This window comes from Chiloscyllium plagiosum, chromosome 16 (assembly GCF_004010195.1).
Source record: "Chiloscyllium plagiosum isolate BGI_BamShark_2017 chromosome 16, ASM401019v2, whole genome shotgun sequence".
In the NCBI taxonomy this organism is placed as follows: domain Eukaryota; kingdom Metazoa; phylum Chordata; class Chondrichthyes; order Orectolobiformes; family Hemiscylliidae; genus Chiloscyllium; species Chiloscyllium plagiosum.
The window spans coordinates 28,186,063-28,205,570 of NC_057725.1; the positions used below are offsets into that span (position 1 = coordinate 28,186,063).

The 19,508-nt window shown below is 41.1% G+C and overlaps 1 protein-coding gene across 10 annotated transcripts in view; it reads left to right on the forward strand.

The window, feature by feature from the left end:
- The window catches only part of LOC122557714 (liprin-beta-2-like), a 274,073-nt gene that overhangs the window by 82,451 nt on the left and 172,114 nt on the right, over window positions 1–19,508 (forward strand). The window contains exon 1 of one of the 10 annotated variants that reach the window (XM_043705611.1): window positions 7,867–7,977. The exons of the other annotated variants lie outside the window; for them this stretch is intronic. The gene's annotated coding sequence lies outside the window, so the exon portion shown is untranslated. Of the gene's footprint in view, window positions 1–7,866; window positions 7,978–19,508 lie in introns of those variants that run through there. 10 annotated transcript variants of the gene reach the window in all.

Below are 19,508 nucleotides of genomic sequence, written 5' to 3' on the forward strand. Positions count from 1 at the left end.
TTTATACCTAATTGACAAATCTCATAAAAATCCTGAGGTCACTTGACCCATTTAGCTCTTACTACAATCAGCAGTTAAGAATTTTTGCATTTTGCCATCAGAACATCTGGTTACCACATGACATGTTTGGGTTTCCTGTTGATCATCTGTGGTATTGATCAATCCTGCATTTGGCAACAGGCTTTCTAGCATCCAACTTTTCTTGTGTCATTGATGTGAAGAGATGAGTGGTTTATGTATTCTCTTTGCGCAAACTCTCTTGGCCTGAATTCTCTTGGTCTTGAATAAAGATCCCACACGCCATCAAATTTTACAGAAGTCAGAAAGGTATTTTACCAGAATATTTTCCCTTACTAGGACACCAATCTGCAACTCTATGGTATCTTTTAATGTAGGTTAAAATATTCCATGGTGTTTCACAAAATCTTTTACTAAAGCAGCATTTGACCCTGACATTTTTTTGACGTCTGTAATCGCCAACGAGAGATTTCAAGGGGCATAATAAAGAGAATAGGTCACAAGGCAGAGAGGTTAAGGGAGGGATTTCCTGACCTTCAAGACCCTTGCAACTGAAGGCATGGCCCCCAATGGTGGGAACATTAATATTGAGGTTCTGTAGGAGTCCAGGAGTAGATTAGATTAGATTATAGTGTGGAAACAGGCCCTTCGGCCCAACAAGTCCACACCGACCCGCCGAAGCGCAACCCACCCAGACCCATTCCCCTACATTTACCTCTTCACCTAAGACTACGGGCAATTGAGCACGGCCAATTCACCTGACCTGCACATCTTTGGACTGTGGGAGGAAACCGGAGCACCTGGAGGAAACCCACGTAGACACAGGGAGAATGTGCAAACTCCACACAGTCAGTCACCTGAGGTGGGAATTAAACCCGGGTCTCTGGTGCTGTGAGGCAGCAGTGCTAACCACTGTGCCACCGTGCTGCCCCGAGTAGAGGAACAAAAACTCTTGAAGAGTTTGAGGCTTGAGAGGGAGTCTCCCTTTTCTGCCTATCTTGGGATTTGGAAACAAGAATGAATGTCTCATATTGGCGCGCTCGATTTTAAACAATGAGCATAGGAGTAATGGCTTACCAGGAGTAATGGCTAACCATGGATTGGTGTAAACTAGATCTTTAATCTTTTCAGGTTGTTGGTGGTTTGGAAGTTTCTAGCTCCAAACATCCAGCAGTGTCTTGATGGTTTTTACCTGCTTGTGGTATCTCCCAGTTTTGAGAAATTCCCAGGAATCTTTCATTTGAAAGAGAGCACCTAAACCCTCTGGTGCCTTCTGTTACTTCATCCAACTGGACCATCTCTATGTGGGGCTGGAAACTACATTAGCAGTTCATTTGATCTTTTACAAGCAGAACAATTTATCTCCAACTGGTCCTTTTACATGCTCACCTATAGGTATCATTGGCTAGTGCTGAGGCACATTGGTTTTAGTCGAGATGATAACAGCAGCTAATTTGGTAAAACATAGATCACTGCTTTCTTGAGCAGTCTCTATAACTAGGTTAAAGAACAAGATTAAATAGATACGGGATTATACAGTGCATTGGTAAGGCCATGCCTGATACACCGAGCATTTTTTGATTTTACCCAAGAAAGATTGAAGATTCATTAACCTGATTCCCAAAAAGAGGAAAGCAGGATTGATGAGACAAAGCTGATAGTCCATGGTGTATTGGTGGTCTAACTGACATGCACAACTCTTGGGGAACCAGCCAATAGATGGCAAAAAAATATTTTCCATGGCTGGAAAATCTAGAATGGGTCACAGAATAGGTGTATTTCAGAGTAAGGGCCAAATCATTTTAGAATGAGTTGAGAATTTCACTGAGATGCGAGTCATCAAAATTATCCCCCTCAGTATTCAATATTCCATCCTTGAGCATGTTTAAGACTGAGATATTGATAAGACTTTTGGATACAAAGGGATTTAAGGAATATAGGGGCAGGATGGGATAGTGGAGTTGAGGTTGAAGATTCACTGTGAACTTAATGAATAGTGGAACACGTTCAATGAGTCACATGGCCTTTTTTATTAAAACAAGCTTCAGAGCAGACTGGGTAATATATTTAACACAGAAGCAATTAAACCATATGCTGAGTAATACAAATCCTGCTCGTGTTCCAGTGAAAGTCAACAGGTGCTTGAGAACTCAAACCGCATCTTTTGATTAGGAATTTTGCAGCTTTCTGGGCTCAGAACTCAACTTTTGGATTCAACCTTTTCATTCTCCTTTTGTTTCCTATGGTTTACATATTTCCGTTTTCCTAGTTTTTCTTTAAGTAGATGTCCTACTCAAGGCACATTTTTTTTGTTTTATTTTGTTGTTTTCCTACCCCATCAAAATTGCCCTTGACCCAGAAGATGAACTCTTCCGACATTCTATCTCCCCCCATTTTTCATTTTATTCTTCCTTTGTCCCTGTCGCAACTGTCCCTTACTCTAATTCTATTGAAGTCTTCAAATTCTTCCAGTTCTGAAGAAAGGCCATCAACCTGAAATGTTCTCTTTTTCTCTATACAGATGTTACTTCACTTGGTGAGTAATATGTTCATTGTCTTTCCTGTCCTCAAGCTGTTCCCAAGTGCTTTGCAACCAATGATTTACTATTGGCACACAATCAGTTAAGTTAATTAGCAAATGTTCTGCCCAGTTTGCAAAGGAAAAGGATTCATCAGTAAATCTGTGTGCTTTGGTTTTTATCAGTTCTCTTCAGCTGAGAAAATTTTTGTCAGGAGAGTTGAGGTCTGAATGCTGGATAGGACACTAAAAGAATTCTCTGCTCTTGGGAATTATATGATCAATGAGACAGACCTAGATCTGGTTTAACATCTCATCTAATTGTGTAACACCTCTGACAGAGCAGCACACTCACAGCACTGCATAGGCTTGTCATCCTTGATTTGATTTTAGTTCTCGAGCTCTAACGTGGATCTTGAACACAATCTCTGACTTTGAAGCATCTGTTACCAGATAACTAAGTCAAGTGGTGCTGAAGGAGTTTACTTGGAAAGCAACAATCTGAGAAATGTAGGACCATGAGTCACTGAGATCTCAACACTATATTGATAATGTATAAAGCTTTCCAAATGGACAACTTTCTTTGCTCTATGCTGAGTAGCGATGCATTGACATTCATTACTGTGGTAGAGTTATGTATATAAGCAACTATTAATCAACTGATATTTTCCACAATCTAGCTACCTTGATTCAGCATTCTAACAGTGCGACATGTCGATGCTAATACTTAGCAATGGCACAATTGATCTTGTAACCTAAGAAATACTTGCAGGAACTGAGACATGAGATTTGGAAGAAGGAGTTGAAAATTCGAGGAGGATCCTTTTCTCCATTTCTATTTTAAAGCTCTGAAACCTTGAGGACTTGGTTTGCCCAGTTCTTGTTTTCAATATGTATTCTTTCACATTCTCTTCCAATGAACGGAGTCCGCCCTCTTCCTGTCCTTTTATCATGACTTGGAGTTGTTTCCTATCTTTTTCAAAGAAAATGAAGGAATGATTTATTGACACTTGTGCTCTGCAATGAACAACACAGTGAAATACAGTGAAAAGCTTTAACTGTCACCACAATCCAACACCATTTGAATATCCTAAGAATAAAAAGATAAAGCTGAAAGAAAGGCTGTCTTCGTTCTGTCGCCTCCACCATGACTCCTGAGCCAGCTGACCAATGACAGCCGTGCTGCCACCTTTCAATCTCCTGCGCCAGACCTTCAGATGCCATCTCTTCATGATTGGGCCCACCTTGTCGATTTGGCTCTTAATGCCAGGTCTGATGCTGGACACACAATTGCCCCATAATCAGGAGTCCCTGCCTCTGCTGCTGCTGCTGCTGTCACCACTACCTCACTGATCACCAGGAGACGTGACCCTCCCCCAAACCAAGCTCTGGGCCTATGGCAACATCTGCAGTTCTCACTCCAGACACACCACACTGCCATCACTTCAGCCACTGCTTCAATGATGCCTGGCATGCCAAGTCTAGGCCTAGCACAGCTAGGAGTCCCTGCACCGCTGCCAGGCCAAGCTGCTGCCTTGACAAGAGTTCTACTTTGGCTGTTCTCCTTCATGATTTCATTGCTGCTGCTCACAGGAAGATGAAGGCGAAAATAAAAAGACAAGTAGGGAGTAAGCAGCTGCCTGGAGCAGACAGACACAAGAGCCCGAATGCTGCTACCTTGTTGGTGCCACCATTTTAAAATTACGCTTGTGCATTGAGAGATGTTTAAAAATGTGCTGTTTTATTTTTGTAAAACCAAAAGCTTCAGAGATTCTCATCCTGCCACAAACTAGATTAGATTAGATTTTTAGATTACATTAGATTAGATTACATTACAGTGTGGAAACAGGCCCTTCGGCCCAACAAGTCCACACCGCCCCGCCGAAGCGTAACCCACCCATACCCCTACATTTACCCCTTACGTAACAGTACGGGCAATTTTTAGCATGGCCAATTCACTGACCTGAACCCGGGTCTCTGGCGCTATGAGGCAGCAGTGCTAACCACTGTGCCACCGTGCCGCCCGCAACTATTATCATAGTGGTGTAGAAAATGAGAAGACATTTTGATTGGGAGAAACTGTTTCCACTAGCAGGGTGGATAGTAAACAAGTAATACAGCTTTAAAATTTGCTTTTTACTCAGGAAATTATTATCTTTAAACCTGTATCTGAAAGCGCAGTAAAAACAGATTCAATGCGGAAATTGGACACACAGTTGAAAGTGAAAAGGAATAGTGTGCTTTGAGGAAAGAGCAAGGAAGTTTGTACTAGCAGGATAGCATAATGGGTCAAATTGCCTCTTCCTGTGCTGTAATGTTCAATGCTACATTGAGAGAAATAATCTCAGAATTGTTATGGTCCAAAAGCACACCATTCAAGTCCTCGTGTTTGCACTGATTCTCTGAACAGGCATCATGATATAAAGCCATTTTCCAGCCTTTCCCCATAACTCTACATGTTTACCCTGTTGAATGCTGCGATTTAACTCTGCCTCCACCATGTTTTCAAGTAGTACATTCCAGACCCAAACTAGTTTGTGAAAGAAGTGTTTTTCATTGCATTTACAACTTTCTCAAATCAGTTTAATCTATCCCTTTTTTTAGTCTTTTGTGAGGGAACAGTTTTCTCCCTGCTTACTGTTCAGATCCCTCATTATTTTCAATCAAATCTTTTCCTCTTCAATAAAAACAAAGAGGAGACTATGTCAACCTCTCAAATCTAACTTCATAACTGATGTTTCTCATCCCTGAAGCCATTCTTGTAAACATCTTTTGCATTCTTTCTGGTACGTTCAATAACTTCTGCAAGTGAGGTGCCGAGAATTCTACACCATAGTCCAGATGAGGTTTAATTGGTGTGCTATATAGGCTCAGCATATCCTCTCTTGTATACTCTGCCCCTATTAATTATAGGTAAAGTAATAGTTCTATAGGGCTGCTCTCTCATTAGAGTGAAGACTGGTGGCAAGTTTAGCCTGAGGGTCACTATGTCTCAGGGAGGGTTGAGGTTGAGCGATGTGGTCTTCATGGCAACCTCAGTCGTCATGGGATTTGAACCATCACAGTTGGTGTCGCTCTACATCACAAACCAGGCATCTGAACTAAATAACCTCAAGACCGAGCAGAGGATACTCTGTGCTTTCTCAACTGTGCTCTTCTTAACTGCCTCCTTTTTAATAACTTGTGTGCATATACACCCAGCTCTTTGGTCCTACGTACCATTTAGAGCAGTAGTCTATCCTGTCTTACTGTGTTCCTTATGTCAAAATGTAGAAAATGCTGAATTGGAAATTGGGTCCAAATAGTAAAACGATTCATTGCCAGTTTCTGGTTAATCAGATTTTCACCTTGATTTTGGATATTCATTTTAATTTCTGGTGGTAGCCACATTAGAATGCTGGAACTAAAAGTTAGCTAAGTGACAAGGGGCAGAACAGTGTACAGAGATTTAATTTGATAGCTTCCTGGAGTGGGTCACTGTCCCTGTTGTTTTTGCACTTGCTATAGCATTTTTTCCCAGCACTACTTCAAGACCTGAACTGAAAAAACCTGAGAGGTCAAAGATATTGATAAACACCTGAACCTGTTGAGTCTCTGTTTCTTCTCCACTCTCTTCTTTCCTCCATCCTCCACCCCCCCCCCCCCCCCCCCCCCATGCCAATAGAAAACAGGCTGAAGAGTGACCTGATGTTGCCCTGTAAAAGGGTGTGCATAGAGATATTGTTTCCCCTTGGTGCTGAAACCAAAACCAAAGGATCATGAAAATATTTTGATTAAAAAGTCCCGACAGGGAAATCAGGAGAAGTCTCTTTTTGCGAGAGATTGGTGGAAAAGTGGAACACGGTTCCACAATATGTGTTGAGACAAACAGCATAAATACAATTAAGGGGAAACTAGACAAATTTAAGATAAACAAAGGAATGAAAGATTTTATTGATTTGGGTTAGATTCAGTGTGGTAGGAGAAGTGGCAAAGGAGCCTGTTTCAGTTCTGTGCATTTTGAGGTGAATAAGCTAACAAATTATACTTTTTTTTAAGAAAAGTGTTAATTGTGAGGTAAAGCAACTTAACTCTTCAACCAAGCTATGTAAACCTGACAGGAAAAATCTGGTCATGCAGTTTTATGACCAAGCTTGGCCCTTGTTAAACTGAAGCCTGCTCAGGTTGGATTTAAGCTATTTGAAGAACATATTGTCTTGGTGTCCTCAGGCTCAAATCCCTCCCTCGACCAACCCTGCCAGAACAAAACTAGATCAACTAGTCTTCATTTCCATTTTGTGTTGATTTTAACTGCTGTGTATTAAATCATTTGCATGAGCTTTGAATGAATGGCATGAGCTGTGATGCGCTTTGCGAATGCAAGCTTATTCTTTTGTTCCTGAATGTTAATTGTACTTGGATATAGAAAGCTACAGAGAGCTCATTCACTTCCCATGGAGGATGAATAGTTGTATTTCTGTAAAATCAGTTGAAACAAATTAAACCAAATTGAATCAAATTATGTGGTAACAGATGTTTAAGGGGTACTGGAATGATAATCAAATGTTCAAATTAAAATATTTGAATTGAAATTTTTGTGTGCAACTAATGCACTCTAATGCCTCTGCAGTGCCTATTTTCTGTGGAAGGTCTTGAGAATTGTGTAGACAGGGTGCTCCCTCTCTGGGGGTTCGTGGGCATATCTGTTGCAAGGTATCTGTAATGGAGAGTGCAGTTGGCAGCCAGATGCCCTTCTGGACGTCCAGATGCCTGGACTAGTTTATGGCTACCTTGGAGAAGCTCAAGAAGAGACCCATAAGGAGGTCCTCTGATTTATCTTCCCCAATACTGGGTCAGCAGGTGCTTGTGACTGAAGTGCAAACAAAATGAGTAACAGCTCCATCAGAGTGGATCTGGAAACCTGTCTCTCTTACTGGAATGATCAGAGAAGTAAACTTAGAAATGAATGGTGATCCAATTCACAAGACGGTCAGCATTGTAACCAAACTAATCCCCTCCCATCTGTGATTTGCAACAGCCTTGTGCTGACGTGCAAACCTGTTAAGAGAAATGGAGAGGGGGAGGGGGTGGGGTTGTGGTGATGGGAAGAGAAAACATTTTCAAATCAATGTTAATGATTAGTATAAAAAGATTGTAAACTAAAGATGGTACATATGACACAATAGGCTGCAGATTTTGTCTTGTGTATGAATGCTTGTCATTTTGTGGGCTGTGTCTAATAGCAGCTGTTGGGAAACTGGTCCTTTGCCAGCTTTTGGGAGTGAGCGGGCAGGACACATTCTTCAGAGTTCACATGTAAATCACTGATATAGTATGACAGCGAGTCACTGTCTGCTGAACTGGAGATGCAAGGCATGGTTCTGATCCTGCACAGCTGGGAGCATTGCGATATGATCATTTGATTTAAGATTAAGCTCGACTTGATTTGCTTTTTTTCATGCGTGAGTACACAAAAATCTTCCTTTTTTAAAAAAAAAATAAGCTGTCGATACATTTGTAGAAATCTTTATCAACTTTCCACATTCTGTTTTGAATTAATCACATTTTGAAGTCGCATTGTTCAGTATTCTACCCACCCTTGAATGGTGAATTGTGTGTGAGGAGGGTTCAGTCTGGATTGAACACCCCACATCAGCCTCCTGTTTTCTTTAAAAAAGAATCCAGCAGAATAAGGAATTGGATATTGAGCCATTCAGGCTGCTGCTCTCCATTCCAAAATATATGGTCTAATTAATGAACAGGCAACACTTGGTAGAGGTTTTTTTTGTTAAACAGTGTATTCTTCAAGATAATATACAAAGTGTTTGGAGTATAGTCCTTACATTGAGTTAATGTTTTGATCTGAGTGAAGCTGCTGTTTTTCACATTGATGGCCAAGTCTTGTTCTAATTTGAGTTTGAACATTTTTGTTCTATACTAAACTCCTGCACCCTTGACCATCTCGATTCATTGTGAATATTGGCCCATGTCTTGCTGACACAAAGCATATTTTGTTGTTGGATAGTTTTGAATATCATTTGTCCTATAACCTATTGAGCTGATATCATAAGGGCAACAAGGTATCTCCTTAACGAATAAGATTTAATAAACCAGAAAATAAACTTATTTAAGAAGAAAATTGGGTTATCGGAGTCAAATCAGAGACCAGCGAAAGATTGGACTTGAAAGTAAAAAAAAAACACACTACGGAAAAGAAACATATTTGAACCTTAAATTCTATCTCTTTAAAATTTTAGAAACTTTTACTTTTGAAGAAGATGAGACAGCACAGTTTGCTATATCCTTCCGAGGCTAGGAATCATCATTTTTAAAAGGGAACTTACTCTTTTAATCAAGAGATTTAATTTATTGTGGCCATTTTTAATGTTGAAATTCAGCAGCTCCTTTTTAAAATCATCAGAAAAGTTGAAAGTGAGAGGTCATTTGTGTGAAATTAACAGAGGTCCACCCCCCCCCCCCCCCCCCACCCCCACCCCCACCCACCCCCTGCCAAATCCAGTCCTGAAATTGCTAGCTGCTATTTCACATTAACAACAGCATGTGTTGCTTAACACTATATTTTATTTTTAGGAAGATTTGGTTCATTAACAAATCTTTTAGTGGAGGCACTGTGCCAGCATTTGAACAGGAACTCCCTGCTGTTTATTGAAGAACATTAAGCTAATGTTTTATCTTTGAGTTATTAACAAAATGGCTAGAATTTTAGTGCCAAAGTGTTTAAGTTCAGGACCGAGCGTGTTTGCCAGTAATGCTGATCAATAGAACTTTATATTAATGTATGGAAAGGAGTAACTAATTCCAAAGAAGTTAAGTTGTAATTCCTGTTTTGAGAAGGAAGTACAATGCTTGTCCTTCAACTTTTATCTTTGCTTTTGTTAACTCTTTGTATGCAGATGTCAGCTTACTGTCTAAAGTCAGAAGAATTTGTGTACAGAGGAGGCTATTTCACACCAACTTCAAGTCCTATCTTTGAAGACCAAAGCCATTATCATCAAACCCTATTATAAACTCTGTTACCAAGCCATTATAGTCACACTTATACAGCATGGAAACTGACCCTTTGGTCTAAACAGTCCATGCTGACCATGATTCCAACCTGCCTGCTCCAACCCGTGTTCCTTTAAAACCTGTCCTATTTATGTACTTATCTAAGTGTCTTTTTAAATGGTGTAACTAATCCTACATCCACCACTTCCTCAAGTTCATTCCACACACAAACCACCTTCTGCTTAAAAAGAAATTGTCCCTCAGCTTTTCAAAAGTTTCTCTCCTCTAACCTTAAAAATATGCCCCTCGACTTGGAATGTTCATCCTAGGGAAAAGATGCCTGCCATTAACCTTATCTATATCCTTCATGACTTTATAAACCTCTATAAGGCCACCTCTCAACCTCTGATGCTCTAGTGCGAAAAAGGTCCTAGGCTATCCATGCTTTTCTTATAATTCAAACCCTCCATCAATTCCATCAGCCTTCCTGCTGATTGCCTGCTAAGGCGGAACCAGACTATTCTCACCCTCCTCTTTTGGCCCTATGTTGAAATTCCGACTCCATATCCTCTCCATCACAAAGGTAGTCTACTTGAATCTTTGCAGCATTGTTACTTAATACCCCTGCTTTTGCTGCAGAGACTCTCATCTGTGTCATAATTACCTCTCGACTTGACTGTTTCAATGAATTACCAGCCAGCTTTTCATCTTCCATAATCAACAAACATGATGACGACATAAATGTGCCCATCACTTAGCCTACTGCCAAGTCTGATTTAAGCAAAACCAGATTGATAGTACTGTTAAGAAGGCATACGGTATGTTAGGTTTTATTGGTAGAGGGATTGAGTTCCGGAGCAGTGACGTCATGCTGCAACCAAACAAAATGCTTGTGTAGCCTCCCTTGGAATATTGTGTGCAGTTCTGGTTACCCCATTGCAGGAAGGATGTGGAAGCATTGGAAAAGGTGCAGAGGAGATTTACCAGGATGTTGCCTGGTCTGGAGGGAAGGTCTTTGAGGAAAGCCTGAGGGACTTGGGTCTGTTCTCATTGGAAAGAAAGGCTAAGAGAGGATTTGATAGAGACATACAAGATGATCAGAAGATTAGATGGGGTGGACAATTAGTCTTTTTCCAACGATGATGTCATCTACTTGTACAAGGGAGCATAGCTGCAAATTGAGAAGTGACAGATTTAAGACAGATGTCAGAGGCAGGTTTGTTATTCGGTGATAAGGGTGTGGAATGCCCTGACTGTCAATGTAGTTAACTCTGCCACATTAGGGACGTTTAAGCAGTCCTTGGATAAGCATATGGATGATGGTGGGATAGTATAGGGGGATGGGTTTAGGTTACTTCACAGATTGGCCCAACGTCAAGGGCCAAAGGGCCTGTACTGCACTGTTCTATATTCTAAAATTCTTGTGTTCTAAAGTTCTCATTCTTTCCAATGTCCCTCCAGCTATGCACCTCCCTGTCTTTATAATCACATGCAGACTCTCCACCCTGCAAGGTAAATAAGTCTTTTCTAATTCTGACTTCTTGCCTCCATCTCACACTCTTACTCTATCACTTACTTTGCTCACCTCCCCGAATATCTGCTTATGTCATTGGGTGTCAAATGTTGTTTAATAATCATGACTGTGCAGTGCCTTAGGTCATTTTAATATGTTGAAGGTATATCTTAGGTGCAAGCTTTTGTCTCAACAAGAGTCTGCTGTTGAGATTTCCATCTTCTAACCACCCTCTGCTGAAATTGTGCCAAACAACTGAGGTGTTTAGAGAGTCAGTAGTGAAACCTGTCAACAAGTAACACAATACCTGCACAGCTAAGTGTTGAAAGAGATTGCATCTTGCATGCTTCAGTGTGTTTGAGTGTACTTGGTATGGAGGTAAACCAAGAATGTTCTGCTTTTATGCCGTACCTTTAATGACCAAAGGATATCTCAAGTTGCTTTCCAACAGATGAAGCGTTGGAACTGGATTCCACATCTTGTCAGTTATAACAGCATGCACACAGCAAAAGTTTTCAAACTGTACTGAGATATATAATCAGAAAATCTGCTTTTAGGTTATTTGAGGGCTAAATATTGACCAGTGTGTAGGATAGAATTCCTGTACTCAAAATCTCAATAGCAAAGCATTATGGAGAATAGATAAGATGAGCAAAGAAACTATTTTCATAGATTGGCGTTCGCCAGGATTGAGGGTGTAGTGTAAATGCTTGAAGTTGGAGCTTTTAGGTGTAAAATTAGAAGACATTTGTGCACAAATGATATGATGCTAGATCAGTTATTAAGTTTGAATCTGAGATTTAAAGTTTCCGGCATAGGCCCTTCATCAGGAACGTGGCGGGGTGGTGGTGGGGCTGGGGGAAGGTAACTGGGAAGGTGATATTTAGATACAGGTTGGGGATAATAGTGAGAGGTCAAGGGGGAGGATGGAATGGAAGGTGGACAGGTCAAAAGGGCAGTGCTGGGTTGGGTCTGGGATAAGGTGGGGGAGGGGAGATTTGGAAATTAGTGAAGTTGATGTGTAGTTGAAGGGTCCCAAGGCAGAAGATGTGTTCTTCCTCCAGTTGTCGGATGGCTTGGATTTGGAGGTGGAGGAGGCCCAGAACCTGTATGCCCTTGGCAGAGGGGGAGTAGAGGTTGGCCACAGGGTGGTGGGCTCGTTGGGTGTGTCCCTCAGATGTTTCCTGAACCACTCCACAAGTTGGCATCCTGCTGCCCCAATGTACAGGAGGTCACATCGAGAGCAACAAACGCACTCGCTGAGGTGTGTGGATGTGCGGGAAAATCTCTGGATGTGAAAAGATCCTTTTTGGGGCCTTGGACGGAGGTGAGGGGGAGAAGTGTGGGTGCAGGTTTTACACCTGTTGAGATGGCAAGGGAAGGTCCAAGAGTGGAGGGTGGGTTGGCTGGGGGTGTGGACCTAAAGAGGGAGTCATGGAGGAAATGGTCTCTGCAGAATGCTGATAGAGGTGGGGAAGGAAAATACCTCTAGTAGTGGGGTCTGATTTGTAGGTGGCAGATATGATGGAGGATAATGCGCTGCACCCAGAGATTAGTAGTGGGGTGAAAGGTGAGAACTAGGGGGTTCTATCCTTGTTGCAGTTGGAGGGATAGGGTTCAAGGGCGGAGGTGAGGAAGTGAGGAGATGAGCTGGAGGGTGTGGTTGATCATGTGAGAAGGGAAATTGCAGTGGTGTGCAATTTGCAAGTTGCAATACCAGCCATAATGTCATAAACGACAAACTAGTCAGAGGACTTCCTCCTTTTTAAAAAAAAAAATCCATGGAATGAAGATATCAATGGCTGGGCCTGCATTTGTTATCCATCCCTTAACTGCCCAAATAGCAGGTCAGGGGTCACATGTAGGCCAGACCAGGTAAGGATGGCAGATTTCCTTCCCAAATAACATTAGAATGTGAGATGGGTTTTAGCAACAATCGACAGTGGTTGAAAACAAAAAATGCTGGTGATAACAATCTACGGAGAGAGAAAGCAAGCTAACATTTCAAAACCAGCTTGCGTGCTCTCCGTGGATGCTGTCTGATCTACTCTGATTTCCAGCATTTTTTTTATTTTCAGTACAGATTCCAGCATCTGCAATAATTTGCTCCTGAATCAAGAATGGTTACTTGGTACCACTTCAACCAGGTTTTTGCTCTCGACTTTTTTGTTCGTTGAATTCAAATTTCACTATCTACCATAGTCTGATTTGAACTCCTGTTGCTGGATTAGTCTGAGGAGGCTTCTGGGTTTCTAGTCCAGTACTGTCATCACGACACCCCTACCTTCCATTAATTAGTCTGCTCCTGTTTCTATGTGGTTTGATGCGAGACATTACACTTGGGACCAATGGAACCTTGATGCTCAAGACTTTGGAGTAGGACCTTTTTGAGAAGTCACAAGGTTCCATAGCTTCTGTGCCTCACTGCAATCAGTGGTGTTGTCTGCCTGTGCTCTCCTGAAGATTCATAAATGTGTTGAGTTAATGGGAGTTCCAGCAATGCTGGTGTTTATCATTTTGCTCGACTGTCTATCTCTTGAGGGTGTTCAAATTGTGCTAGACTAGTGAGACATTTAGGCAAGTCCATGAAAGGTTAGAAGGTGTCCTCTCCTGAAGAAAACAGTGGGCAAGTCTCTTAAAAGTTTGTTATCGAATGATTAATTTAGTATTGTGGGACTTCTGGGCTGCTAGTCTGGAGATTCATAGATACTACATTACCTTACTCTGTCAAAATATTTAGCTGTGTCACACAACTAGTGCGCAAAATTAATGCATGCAAGTTCATCTTAAATGTGCTCTAGAATTCAAGACATTTACTGAATAACTACATCTATTAATTCTTTTAAAATTTCACTATCTAATTGATTTGGTAATTGAAAATGGCTAAATGTGGTATTTTAAATCTGTTTTGCAACCGAGCATTTAAATATTGACCAAGGAGCAAAATAATCTGGTACTTTTAATATTTGCATCCCTTTATTTCTCTGCATCTAACCTAATTCATGCAGTTGTTGTATTAACAGCCCCATTAATGTATATTTAACTGTTGAACTTGTAAGGATTTGGGCACTGTTTGGATCTCCATATATTGATCTGTTTCCAAGTACATTCATGGTTTCAATATTAAGTTTGGGAGTGTGCAGAATGTGAAGAGTGACCACCATTCTGACTATCTTCAGAGACCTCTGCACTCATCCAGTTCTGGCCACTTGCATTACATGATTCATTTATCCACACTATATATACTTTGCTGCTGAGCTCAGAGCTTCCTTTCCAAACTTGTCTTCCTCCACCTTCAAGAAACTTAGAATCTCCCTCCCTCCTCCTGTCTTTAATATCTCCTTATGTGGCTTAGTATTCAATTTTGTTTGATTATGCTGCTGTGAGGTTCTTAAGAACATTTTACTATTTTAAAGGAACTACCTAAACAGAAATTATTTGCATTCTGGGAGGCAAGAATCAAGCAATGGCTATTTATAATAATCTTACTGTGGAAGAATGAGTGGAGAAAAAAAAATGCAAGCAACTTTGATTTCTTTTAAATTCTTTTATCAAAATTTGGAGCCAACACAGTGTAGTGATGATCTGATTATGATTCTCATCAGTTAGGATTAGCATGCATGCAATTAACAATTGAGCACTCAGTATCTTGTCAGCGCAATGTCAACAATTGTTTGTTTATTTGCTGGTTTGAGTGTTATTGTCTGTCCGTGGCCGACTGTACAAACCACTCATTCAACTTCAGATGTATACTTGGGAAGAGTTTGCATTTTGAAGAGTGACAACTCTGTTCTTTTGTTATTTATAGAGTCATAGAGATATACAGCACAGAAACAGACCTTTTAGTCCAACTAGTCCATGCCAATTAGATATCCTAACCTAATCTAGTCCCATTTGCCAGCACTTGGCCTATATCCCTCTAAACCCTTCCTATTCATATGCCCATCCCAATGCCTTTTTAAATGTCACAATTGTACCAGCCTCCTCCACTTCCTCTGGCAGCTCATTCCATACCCGTACCACCCTCTGCGTGAAAAGGTTGCGCCTTAGGTCCCTTTTTTTTTTATATCTTCCCCTCTCACCCTAAACATATGCCCTCTAGTTCTGGACTCTTCCACCTGCACCCCCCCCCTCAGAGACAAAGTATCAACGTCCCTCATGATTTTACAAAACTCCTAAAAGGTCACCCCTCATCTTTTGACGCTCCAGGGAAAACAGCCCCAGCCTATTCGGCTCAAATCTTTCAACTCTGGAAACATGCTTGTAAATCTTTTCTGAACGCTTTCAAGTTTCACAATACCTTTCTGATAGGAAGGAGACCAGAATTGCAAAAGTAGTCTAACCAATATCCTGTACAGCCACAACATGATCTCCCAACTCCTGTACTCTACTCTGACCAATAAAGGAAAGCATACCAAATTCCCCCTTTACTATCCTATCTACCTGTGACTCTACGTTCAAGGAGCAATGAACATGCATTCTAAGGTTTATTTGTTTAGCAACACTCCCTCGGACCTTACCATTAAGTGTATAATACCTGCTCTGATTTGCTTTCCCAAAATGCAGCACCTCACATGTATCTAAATTTTAATTCCATCTGCCACTCTGCAGCCAATTGGCTCTTCTGATCAAGATTCCATTGTAATCGGAGGTAACCTTCTTTGCTGTCCACTACACTTCCAATTTTGGTGTCATCTGCAAATGTACTAACTATACCTCCCATGTTCATATCCAAATCATTTATATAAATGATGAAAAGTAGTGGACCCAGCACCAATCCTTGTGGCACACCACTGGTCACAGGCCTCCATTCTGAAAAGACCCTCCACCACCACCCCCTCTCTTCTATCTTTTAAGCTAGTTCTGTATCCAAATGGCTAGTTCTCTGTGTATTTCATGAGATCTAACCTTGCTAACCAGTCTCCCATGGGGAACCTTGTTGAACATCTTACTGAAATCCATATAGATTACATCCACCGCTCTGCCCTCATTAGTCCTCTTCGTTACTTTTTCAAAAAATTCAATCAAGTTCATGAGACATGATTTCCCATGCACAAAGCCATCTTGACTATCCCTGATCAATCCTTGGCTTTCCAAATATGTGTAAATCCTGTCCCTCAGGATTCCCTCCAACCACTTGCCCACCACAAACATCAGTGTCACTAGTCTATAGTTCCCTGGGTTTTCTTTACCACCTTTCTTAAATAATGGTACCAGGTTAGCCAACTTCCAGTCTTCTGGCACTTCAACTGTGACTATCGATGATACAAATATCTCAGCAAGGGGCCCAGCAATCACTTCCCTAATTTCCCACAGAGTTCTAGGGTATACCTGATCAGGTCCTGGGGATTTATCCACCTTTTATGCATTTCAAGGCATCCAGCACTTTCTCCTCTGTAATTTGGACATTTTTCAAGATGTCACCACCTATTTCTCCACATTGTGTATCTTCCCTGTTCTTCTCCACAGTAAACACTGATGCAAAATACTCATTTAGTATCTCATGCGGCTCTACGCAAAGGCTGCCTTGCCGATCTTTAAGGGGCCCTATTCTCTCCCAGTTATCCTTTTGTCCTTAATGTATTTGTAAAAACCATTTGGATTTTCCTGAACTCTATTTGCCAAAGCTATCTCATGTCCCCTTTTTGCCTTCCTGATTTCTCTCTCAAGTATACTCCAACTGCCTTTATATTCTTCTAAGGATTCACTCGATCTATCCTGTCTATATCTGCCATATGCTTCCTCTCTCTCTCTTAACCAAACCATCAATTTCTCTAGTCATCCAGCATTCCTTATACCTACCAGCCTATTCATTCACCCGAACAGGAATATACCGTCTCTGGATTCTTCTTATCTCGTTTCTGAAGGCTTCCCATTTTCCAGCTGTCCCTTTTACCTGTGAACATCTGTTCCTAATCAGCTTTTGAAAGTTCTTGCCTAATACTGTCAAAATTAGCCACCTTCCAATTTAGAACATCAACTATTTGATCTGGTCTATCCTTTACCATCATTATTTTAAAACTAATAGAATTATTGTCGCTGGCCCCAAAGTGCTCCCTCATCGACACCTCAGTTACCTGCCCTGCTTTATTTCTCCAGAGTAGGTAAAGTTTTGCACCTTCTCTAGTAGGTACATCCACATACTGAATCAGAAAATGTTCTTAGTACACACTTAAACAAATTCCTCTCCATCTGAGCTCTTCACACTAAGGCAGTCCTAGTCTGTTTTTGATGTAAGAAACAATGCTTTTGTAATTTTCTACTTGCATTTAAAGGATTTAAATCTACATGTCCAAACCAAATGTAAGCTACTAATTGATTCATCTCTTTTGTGGTAAAACTCAGGATTACATATTAATCTTTTATTCACTTGAGGGATTTAAGTGCTGCTAGCTGGGCCAGCATTTATTGCCCATGCCTAGTTGTCCCTGGGAAGGTAGTAGTAAACTGTCATCTTAAAATGCTGCAGTCCATGTGCTATAGATAAGAACCACGATTCAGTTAGGGCGGGAATGCCAGGACTTTAAGATCGCAACAATGAAGGAAAGACAATATATATCAGTCGGGTTGGTGAGTGGCTTAGAGGGGAACTTTCAGACAAGGGAACATCATTGGCTCCTGCTCTTGTCCCCCTCGATGAAAGTCGTCATAAGTGATTTCTGCAGTGCATCTTGTAGATGTTTCACAATGCTACTGTGTGTTGCGCATGCAGGAAGTGGATTTTTATCGAAGTGATGCCAATTAAGCGGGCTTCTTTGTCCTGGATGGTGTCAAACTACTTGAATGTTATTGCAAATGCAAGTGAGGAGTGTTTCATCACACACACTGATTTGTGCTTTGTAGATGGACAGGCTTTGGGGAGTCAGGAGGTGAGTTATTCACCAAAGTATTCCTAGCTTTTGACCTGCACTTTGTCACTATATTTACATGACAAGTCCAGCTCAGTTTCTGTTCAGTAGTAACCTCAGGATGTTAGTGAGGGATGCAGTAATGGTAATGCCATTTGAATGTCAAGTGATGATAGTTAGATTGCAACTCTTATTGGACATGGTCATTGCTATGTATTTGTATGGCATGAATGTAGCTTACCACATTTCTGGACACCTACCCTGAGGAATTCCTGAAGAGATGTTCTGTGGCTGAGGTGACTGATTTCTGACGATAACAACCATGTGCCAGGTGTGACTCCAACCAGCGGACAGGGATTTCCACCCCTGATTCCCTGTAATTCCAGTTTTCCTCTTGCTTGGTCTAATGTGGCCTTGATATGAGAGCTGATTCTCTCTCCTCACTTCTGGAATTCAGTTCCACTAGCTGTTCTCATTTGAACTGGTGAAGTAACAAGGTCAGTAGCGGAGTGTCTCTGGAATTCAAACTGGGCATCACTGGGCAGGTTATTGCTGAGCAGGTGCTGCATGGTGGCTCTGTTGGTGGATTGATGGGGCAGTAATTGGCCTGCATATCTGGGCAATTTTCCATATTGTCAGATGCCAATGATCTAACTGCACTGGAACAGCTTGATTAGGAGTGGCAGGTTTTGGAGCACAAGTCTTCAGTACTATTGCTGGAAATGGTCCATAGCCTTTGCAATATTTCATGCCTTCAACTGTCTCTTGATATCACGTGAAATGAATCTACTTGGGTGAAAACTGGCACCTGTGATACTGGGCACACAATATACTATGTAGATGAATGTTTCTCCAAACACTCCATATCATAAAATGAGAGAACACAAAAGGCTGTTAAACTCATGTAGCCAATGCCATGTCTTTGAAAGAGCCATCAAATTATTCCCATTCCACTACTATTTGTACTTACCCAATAGTGAATTCTCTTTAGATATTTTTTAAAATCTGTTCTTGGGATAGGAGTATCACTAGCTAGGCCAGCATTTATTGCTCATCCCTAATTATGCAGAGGACGTTTAAGAGTGAACCACTTCACTGTGCTGATGCTGGAAAGTCAGAGTTGATAAAATGTGGAGCTGAGAAAAGCACAGCAGGTCAAGCAGCGTCAGTGGAGCAGGAAGGTTAACATTTCAGGTTGGGACTTTTCATCCGATGGGTTTTTAAGCCAATGAGCTGTATCTCCATTAGGTTAGCTTTTTCTTCCAGGTTTGTATTATATGTAAATTTCACCAGTTACCTTAATGAAATTCAAGCCTATGTCCTTAAGAGTGATATTTTTCTGAAGTTAACCCTCCTATGGTCATCAAGACTAGTGCAAGAATGCGAATTTCAAAAAATCTGTTTGTATAAGTGGAGACGAGGATGCTTATTGGTTGGCAAATAGACTGTGGCTGGAATGCTGTCATGGAGAAAGTAAGAGACCTATCATCCTTCTCAACCTGTCTTTTGTGCTATTTTCTGTACCATCCTCCTTGAATGTATCTTTCTTTGGTGTCATTCAACTGTATAAGGCTGCTTTCAGAATGCAACCTTATCTGCCTAATTAGATTAGATTAGATTTGAT